We start from the raw sequence: 8,951 nt of genomic DNA, 5'->3' as shown, positions 1-8,951 counted from the left end.
TGCCGCGGAGGCCTAACCGCCCCTACTACTCCCACCGCTAGCCAGGCCTCCCTCTACTCACCCACACCCCCTATTATTCTGCAACGACGGCAGCCTCACACCATAGCCGAACCAATGAACCCTCGTACTCCTCTCCGCATGGGCATCCACTGCCGCGTCTTCCTCTGCTCCGCGTCGTCCCCTTCCTAGGCCTCACCGTCATCCACCGCCCTGGTGCTCTCGGTGCGGCGTGGTCTATGTGGTCAAGGAACGACTTCCATCGGAAGAGTACTATACGTGGAGAGGCTGATAACTAGGTCCACGGTAGCCGCAAACAATTAGCTCCTTATTACGCGCAAAATAATTATTCCTCCACCTGACAACAGGGACCCATCGGACGGGCCACTATATTTTGCAAAAAAATGTTTGCACCCTGACTGCTGGGACCCACCAGCTACATCTTCGCACGCAAGGAAGTGCGTCCATATTACGGGCAAAAAAAATCGCCCCCCTAACTGCTGGGACCCACCAGCTACATTTTCGCACGCAAGGAAGTGTGTGACAGTCGGGACCCACCTGGTCGAAGCGTACGTAGTGTTGTCATTCTGGTCGCGAACGTGTACGTATATACTGGTCGATGTAGAGGCGCGCACGTGTCATAGTAGAGGCGCACACGTAGCATATACACGTACGTACAACGGTCAAGGTGCAAGAAAGTAAATACGGCCATGTACGTACATACGAGCGGGGTCTTGAATGCCTACTCGTGCATACGTACAGCCAAGGCTCGTGTACATGGCTAGGTCAGAACGGAGAAACTGCGTCATCGTCGTGTTCATGGGGAGCCAACCGGCTGGGTCGGAACAGAATGCGTCGTCGTGTTCATCGGGAGGGCTTGGTCGAAACAGCCGATGGAAATGAGGCCTGGCGTACCGCAGAACGGAGGAAACAGCCTTGTGTTCAATTGGCCACGGTCGAAACAGGATCCTGTTCACCGGGAGGGGTCTGGCGTACCGCAAAATAGAGGAAACGGACTTCTGTTGGACCTCCTACGGTCGAAACGGGGTCCTGTTGATCGGGAGGGGTGTGGCGCACCGCAATACAGAGGAAACACACTTGTGTTAGAGCGCTACGATCGAAACGGGGCCCTGTTCATCGGGAGGGGTGTGGCGTACCGCAAAATGGGACTCCACGGGATACTATTCATCTCCACTGTTGACCTCCTCCAGCCTCCACGGGCTACTGTTCATCCACCGTCGACCTCCTCCAGTCTCCACCTGTGACTGTTCATCCATGGGCTCCTGTTCATACAGCCACCACCACACACTCCTCCACCGGCTACTGTTCAACCAGCCCTCTCCACGGGGTCCTGTTCAACCACCCCTCCACGGGCTACTGTTCATCCAGCCCTCCACCGGCTACTGTTCAATCAGCCCTCCATCGGCTACTGTTCAACCTTCCCACCAAGGGGTCCTGTTCATCCAGCCCTCCACGGGGGGCCTGTTCATCCACGCCCAACCGGCTCGATCAATCTGGTCCTGTTCATCCAACGGCAACACCGCGGGGTCCTGTTCATCCAACCCCCACTAGGAACTGTTCATCCAACCCCCTCAGCAACACTCATTGTGAATCCAGAGGTAGCATCGATCGGCTTCAGTTAGCAGCAGTAGCGAAGGAATCACTTAATTGCTCGGGTTCAGTAACGCGTAGCCTATATCGCAATCACTCGAGTTCAGTTAGGCGACACCTTGCTCCGGTTCAGTTAGAGCCCAATGCCTCACACCCACGCACGTACGTGTACGAGAGACACGCTCATCGCTCGGCCCCCGACCACCCACCGTAACTGGGAACTCCCAAATATTCTCCTCGCCCTCGCTTCTACCACGGTTTTTTCCGTCATGGACGGCCCAAAGAATGTCATGCAGCTGCGTCTCCGGCCTGCCCAGGATGAAAAGCCCATTTTCTGTCATGATTTTTTGTCATGGAAGTAGGAGCCCACCACATCTATGATGATACCGGGTTTTGTCACAATTATCGTCATAGAAGTGTCATAAGTACGACATAATTTTTTTTCGTTCAGCCCAAAATGTTACGGATGTGTCTTTTTTTTGTAGTGTTTGCATTAGTTTTAGTTGAGATTATAGTTCATACTGATGTTTGTATGCTCTGGAAATGAAACTCAACATTTTCCCTATGATATTACCAAATTGTTTAAGTCCTTATGGCGGTTTCCCGGTGCACATGTATGTGGTTCATTTTAGCATTTGCTTGGTTGCTTTCTTTCCTTTTTTGGATGTATGTGCAATTGTAGTAGTTGCTTTGATAATTCTCTATTTGGGATGAGTTTCTGTCGGCAATATTCTTGTTCTAATTGGATCTATTGTATTTGAAAAATAAAAATAAATAGGTGGGGACAACATGCTAATTGAACATTGTAAAACAAGGGACATGCTGACTTGGGGTTCTGATGCTAGAGCTAGCATAGTTAACCACGACCAAAATCTGGACAGCAGCCAACATGCAGTCAAGGATGGGGTAGATTCTACTGTTCAAAAGACTCACAAGGCATCTTTTGTTGAACTTGATGTAGCTTCATCCACCCCGGGTGAGGTGAACGAGTCATGGAAATGCAAATTTGACCATTCAGAGGTCTGCATTAGTTTGGACAAGGTTTTCAAAATGGTTGAGGATAAATGTCTCCGCTCGTACAAAACCCTACCTCCTGATTTTTCTGTTGGCAAGCTGATGAATGAGATATGCCAATATGTTGCGGAGTCACGTGCTGTGCATTTTGAAGCTCAAAACAATGGTGGCAGCTTGCAAGGACATGCTTTGGAGACGTATGCTCCCTTTGTGAAGCTAATCACTTGTAAGCATGTTGTTGATGGGAATGGTAATGCTGCCGTAGGATCATCCTTGAAACCTAGCTTTCAAAATTGGGTAGTTGCTTATCAGCCTCAGGAAGCACTTTTTAAGCAAAGGCCACAACATGATGTTGCTAACATAACCAAGGGAGAAGAATGAGTTAGAATACCTATTATAAGCGAATTTGTAGTGATAATTGTCTACCATTGTTCTATTACATAAGAAAGAATCTCATTTTCCAAAGTTCTTATGTCAACACCTCAGTTGCGTGGATTGGTGATGAGGATTGCTGCACAGATTGTGCAGGAAACTGCTTATTAGAATCACATCCATGTGCATGTGCAAGATCAACTAGAGGTGAGATTGCATACACACCGGAGGGCCTGGTCAGGGCAAAATTAATTGATGAGTGCATTGTTGTTAATCACTTCCCAGAAAAGGATAATAAGTGCTATTGTAAAGCTTGCTCTCTTGAAATATATAAGACGAAGCCCTCACTAGATCCATGCAAAGGCCATCTTGCTAGAAAATTCATTAAGGAGTGTTGGAGTAAATGTGGCTGTGGCATGCAGTGTGGAAATCGTGTGATTCAGCCTGGGATAACATGCAATCTCCAGGTACTATCTTAAAACATCTATAGGTTATCACAATTGTTATACTTTTGTGGCTTCCCATTTTTGGATGATGATCACTCATCAGTAGTTTGTTTATGGACCATTGACCATTCTGTTCTTTGATGAATGGCCATTGACATTATTCATTTGTTTTCCTATATTAATGTGTTTCTTGCTCCATTCTTGTAAGCACTAGCAAATCAAAACTTCACTTTGTTCCCTTTACTTTGGTGTCAACTTTGTAGCATGGATATGAGCTTACCATTATTCCGTGATTCAGGTGTTTTTTTACGAATGAAGGGAAGGGCTGGGGGCCACAGACGCTGGATGGGTTGCCAAAAGGTTCTCTCATCTGTGAATTAGTTGGGGCAGTACTAACAAGTTCTGCACTACATGAGAGAAAAGCCAAAAATTCTAAGCATGTGGATCCAGTGCTCCTAGATGATAGTTGGGGTTTTGAAGGGGTGCTAAGAGACGAGGAAGCTCTCTGCCTTGATCTAACATTTTATGGGAATATCGGGCGATTACCATAGGTATGCTAGGACTCTTTTCCCATATGTCCATTTGTAAAGGCGTCAGCAGCCTTGTCTATTAATGCTATATTTGTACTTTTCGCTGATTTGTGTCTAATAATAATGCTTTTCCATGTAGATGCTATGATGCAAATTTGGTAATTATACCTGTTGAAGTCGAGACTCCTGATCGACGTTATTACCATGTAACTGATTTTTGGCAATTTATATTGATTTCAGCACAGAAGGTGCTTGATTTGCAGCTACATGCTTCTGAGTAATTAATGTTTCCCCCCTCTTAACGCAGCTTGCATTATTCACTGCCAAGAAAATAGAGGCTTTTGAGGAGTTAACGCGGGTAAGTGTTTGTTGAAGGAAATATGCCCTAGAGGCAATAATAAAGTTGTTATTTTATATTTCCTTATTCATGATAAATGTTTATTACTCATGCTAGAATTGTATTGATCGGAAACCTAAATACATGTGTGAATACATAGACAAACATTGTGTCCCTAGTGAGCCTCTACTTGACTAGCTCGTTGATCAAAGATGGTTACACTACAAAAAAAGACACATCTGTGACATTTTGGGCTGAACGATTTTTTCTGTCATGCTTATGACACTTCTATGACAATAATTGTGACAAAACCCGGTATCTACATAGATGTGGTGGCCTCCTACTTCTGTGACAAACAATCATGACATAAAATGGGCTTTTCATCCTGGGCGGGCCGGAGACGCAGGTGCATGACATTCTTTGGGCCGTCCATGACGAAAAAAACCATGGTAGAAGCGAGGACGAGGAGAATATCGAGGAGTTCTTGGTTACGGTGGGTGGTCGGGGCCGAGCGATGCACGGAGGGATTGCACGTTTCTCTCGTACAAGTATGCACATGGGTGCGAGGCGTTGGGCTCTAACTAAACCCAAGTGATTGCACTAGCTACGCGTTACTGAACCCGAGCGATCGATCGATCCCTGGCTGTTAACTGTACCCGATCGAGCGGTCCCTTCGCTACTGCTGCTAACTGAAGCCGATCAAACCTGCTGCCTCTTGATGACCAGTGAGCATTGTTGGGGGTTGGATGAATAGTTCCAGGTGGGGGTTGGATGAACAGGACCCCGTGGTATAGTAGAGGTCATTGCCGTTGAATGAACAGGACCCCGATCGAACCAGTTGGGGTGGATGAACAGGACCCCTGTGGAGGGCTGGTTGAACAGTAGCTGGTGGAGGGTTGGATGAATAGTAGCCCGTGGAGGGGTGGTTGAATAGTAGCCAGTGGAGGATGAATGAACAGGAGCCCATGGATGAACAGTAGCTGGTGGAGGCAGGAGGGAGACGCCGTGGATGAACAGTCGCAGGTGGAGGCTGGAGGAGGTCGACGGTGGATGAATAGTATCCCGTGGAGGCAGGAGCGAGGCAGTAGACAGTGGATGAACAGTAGCCCGTGGAGTCTCGTTTTGCAGTACACCACACCCCTCCCGATGAACAGGACCCCCATTTTGACTGTAGGAGGTTGAAGAGAAGACCGTTTCCTCCATTTTGCGATGCGCCACACCCCTCCCAATCAACAGGACCCTGTTTTGACCGTAGGAGCTCGAACAGAAGTCCATTTCCATCGTTTTGTGGTACGCCAGACCCTTCCCAATGAACATGACCCTGTTTTGACCGTACGCGGTCGAACAGAAGGCCCGTTTCCTCCGTTCTGCGGTACGCCAGACCTCGTTTCGGCTGTTTTGTCCAAGTCGGTTGGCTCCCGATGAACAAGCAACACTATTTACTCCATTTCGACCCAGCCGGTTGCCTGCCGATGAACAAGATTAGTCGCTGTACGCGTTAGAGACCCCACTCGTATGTACGTACGTAGCCGTATTTACTATTGCAGCGTGGCCGTACGTACGTGTACATGATATAGACGGGACTGCGTGACATGCTACATCGGCGCCTCTACTTCAACACGTGCCGCTCCTTACTCGGCCACGGTACATCACTGCAGAGAGACCGATCGACCGCTACATACATACACGTTCATGGCCGGACAGATAACGCTACCTTCGCTTCAACCTAGTGGGTCCCAGCTGTCAGGGGGTAAGAAGGCAGTTCCTTCCATGCGAAGATAAAGCCGGTGGGTCCCGGCTATCAGGGGCAACATTTTTTTCACGAAATACAGAGACCCTTTCGGTAGGTCCAAGGTGTCAGGTGGAGGAATCATTTTTTGTGCGTAATAAGGAGGCACTTCTTTGCGTGTGGCCATGGACCCAACTGTCAGCCTCTCCACTTACAATCCTCTTCTGATGGTTGTCGTTCGTTGACCGCATTAACGATGCCGTACCGCCCGAGAGCACCAAGGTGGTGGACGACGATGCGACCTAGGAAGGGAATGACCCGGAGCCGGGGAATACGCAGCAGTGGATGCCCACGTGGAGGGGAATATGAGGGTTGACTGCTTCTACTGCGGTTTGAGGGTGCTGTCTCCGGAGAATAACATGGGGTGTGGGTGAGTAGAGGGAAGGCCTGGCCAGCGGTCGGAGTAGGGTGGGGCGGTGAGGCCTGCGTGGCAGCACAGCCGGCCACGAGAGGCAGGAGCAGGCGGCACGGCCGGCGCTGGTTTTAGCGGCAGGAGCAAGAAGGCCAGAGGTAGAAGAAGCACAACGACCGTTGGATGGACATCGTACGATCACCACAACTAGAATCGTTTATATTGACTAAGTTGACAAAGCCTTGCATCTGCGTCAACTTTGTAGGCCCACAAGTCAGCCTCCAAATATGGTGGGACCGACCTTGTAGCAGGGCTATTCATTATTTTTGTGCGTAATAGCTAGTGGATCCAAGCTTTCAGCGGGGGAATGTTTTTTTCGCGAAATACAGAGGCCCTTCCGGTGGGTCCTAACTGTCAGGAGGAGGAATCATTATTTTGTGTGTAATAAGGAGGCACTTCCTACATGCAAAAAAAGAGGCACCTCCTTGCGTGCGGCCATGAACCCATCTGTCAGCCTATGCACATACAGTCCTCTTCTGATGGATGTCGTTCATTGAGCACGCCGTGCCGAGAGCACCAAGGTGGTGGACAACAACGAGGCCAAGTAAGGGAACGACCCGGAGCCAAGGAAGACTCGATAGTTGTTTCCCACACGAAGTGGGTACGAGGGTTTACTTGTTCGGCTGCAGTGTGAGGCTGCCGTCGCTGGAGAATAACAGGAGGTGTGGGTGAGTAGAGGGATAGCCAGGCCAGGGATGCAAGTATGGTGGGCCCATGAGGCCTGCCCGATAGCACAGCTAGCCATGGGAGGCGGGAGTAGGTGGTTCCGCTGATGCTGGTTTGGGTGGCTGAAGCAGCAAGATCAGAGACTTAAAAAGCATGATTGTCGTTAGATTGACATCTAACAGTCTGGCGCTGGTAATCGATTGTTAACTAAGTTTCTTTTTTCGAGAAACCTTGTGTACGCATGAACTTAGTAGGCCCACAAGTCAGCCTCCAAATCTGTGGCAGACAACATAGAGCCCATTTGCTATTTTTTTAATAATTTGCAGCCTATTTGATAATTCTTAAGGAATTTATTACAACCCATTTTCTGCCCAGGACCACGGTCAAAAAGTTCAACCTTATTTTGCATATTTCAGTGGAGTCCGAACTATTTTAATCCAGAAATGATAAACATTTATTTTTAATAACTTATTGATTTGCCAAAAAATATCGTTTTGTTTTTGTAAGCTAATAAGATGTGGGACAATTGAGTTGGTTGAAGGGAAAACTAGTGGTAAAAAAATCAGCGCTGGCAAGGAAACAACAAAAAAAATAAGGATGTAAAGATGAAAAGGGAACTTTATGTATTTTCAATATAATAATATGTGTAGCTGAACTAGTAAAACTATACGTAGAGATTAGAAAACGGAAGTAGGACATGGCTTTCAAGGGGAAAATATAATTGGGATGTGGGTTTGATTCAGTAAAAAAACCGCCTGCTTATGTTCTAAGATAAAATATAGCTAAGGCTGGTAGGCCAGAGGCCAGTAGATACCTGCTTGATCTTTGTGCCCTGTTGTCGTCATGGGCTGGGCCCGTTAAAAACAAAACCAAGCCTGGGCAGTCTACAACCCAGTTGAAACTTGCTCGACTTGAAAAAATAATATACCTGTTGGATCCCAGTTATCAGTCTGTACTTGCAGAATTCTCTCGTTTATTGACTATGTTGAAGACTTCATGTGTTTCACCGTCTGATATGTTAGCATTATTTTTCCATCGTGATAATAAGTGCATGCACTTGCATGCATACGACCATGAACCTGCTGGTTCTGTATGGTTAGGCTCTGTATGGATAGCCGTCTTGTGGTTCCACGGATGAATTTCATGCAAATCAGATGTTTTTCAGTGAAAGCGGACTAAATTCATTGCATTTTACATATTTATTTTCATTGTGGAATATTTTACATATTTCAACTAATAATAACGGAATAGGCCTTTTTTAGTCCATGGGAGGCGCTTCATGATCGAGGTCGCGATACTTAACTGTTCTGTAAGGTCCAAATCCATCGCTGCTCTCTTTTAACAATTTGTAGTTGGGCTTGGCATGCCACATCCCACTTCCGACGTGCTGCATCCAACTATCAGCCTGTGAAACCGGATGGATCCCCTATGTACTTCGAAGATGTAAAAAAATTGGAGAACTGGGAATTCGAACGGTGCTTATGCTACCCATCAAATAAAAATCAGGTGCCTGAAAATTCATTTCGAAATAAATGATTCAGCTTTATATCCGCGTCAACCCTCGACATGATGGTTGAAAGAAAATACCAAGTTCATATCAAAAGATCCTTAACAACAATACCAACTTGCAGACAACCAGGTAGTACAAGTACCAATACCAAACTAACTTATAATCTTTTCAGTCCTGGCCCTATTGTTCGTCTAGTAGAAAATCTTGCAGAGGACCAGCTCCCGCTCCTTCTCTTGATCCAGGTCCCCAAGGTGGTACTAGTGCATC

At 47.2% G+C, this 8,951-nt stretch overlaps 1 pseudogene; it reads left to right on the top strand.

Moving 5' to 3' along the window:
* Window positions 1–2,200: 2,200 nt before the first annotated feature.
* On the top strand, window positions 2,201–8,289 carry LOC123157906 (histone-lysine N-methyltransferase SUVR4-like; annotated as a pseudogene).
* Window positions 8,290–8,951: the final 662 nt, after the last annotated feature.

The sequence above is a fragment of the Triticum aestivum genome, chromosome 7B, assembly GCF_018294505.1.
Source record: "Triticum aestivum cultivar Chinese Spring chromosome 7B, IWGSC CS RefSeq v2.1, whole genome shotgun sequence".
NCBI lineage: Eukaryota > Viridiplantae > Streptophyta > Magnoliopsida > Poales > Poaceae > Triticum > Triticum aestivum.
Note: the sequence above shows the minus strand (reverse complement) of the source record. Positions and strands in the feature narration are given on the sequence as shown.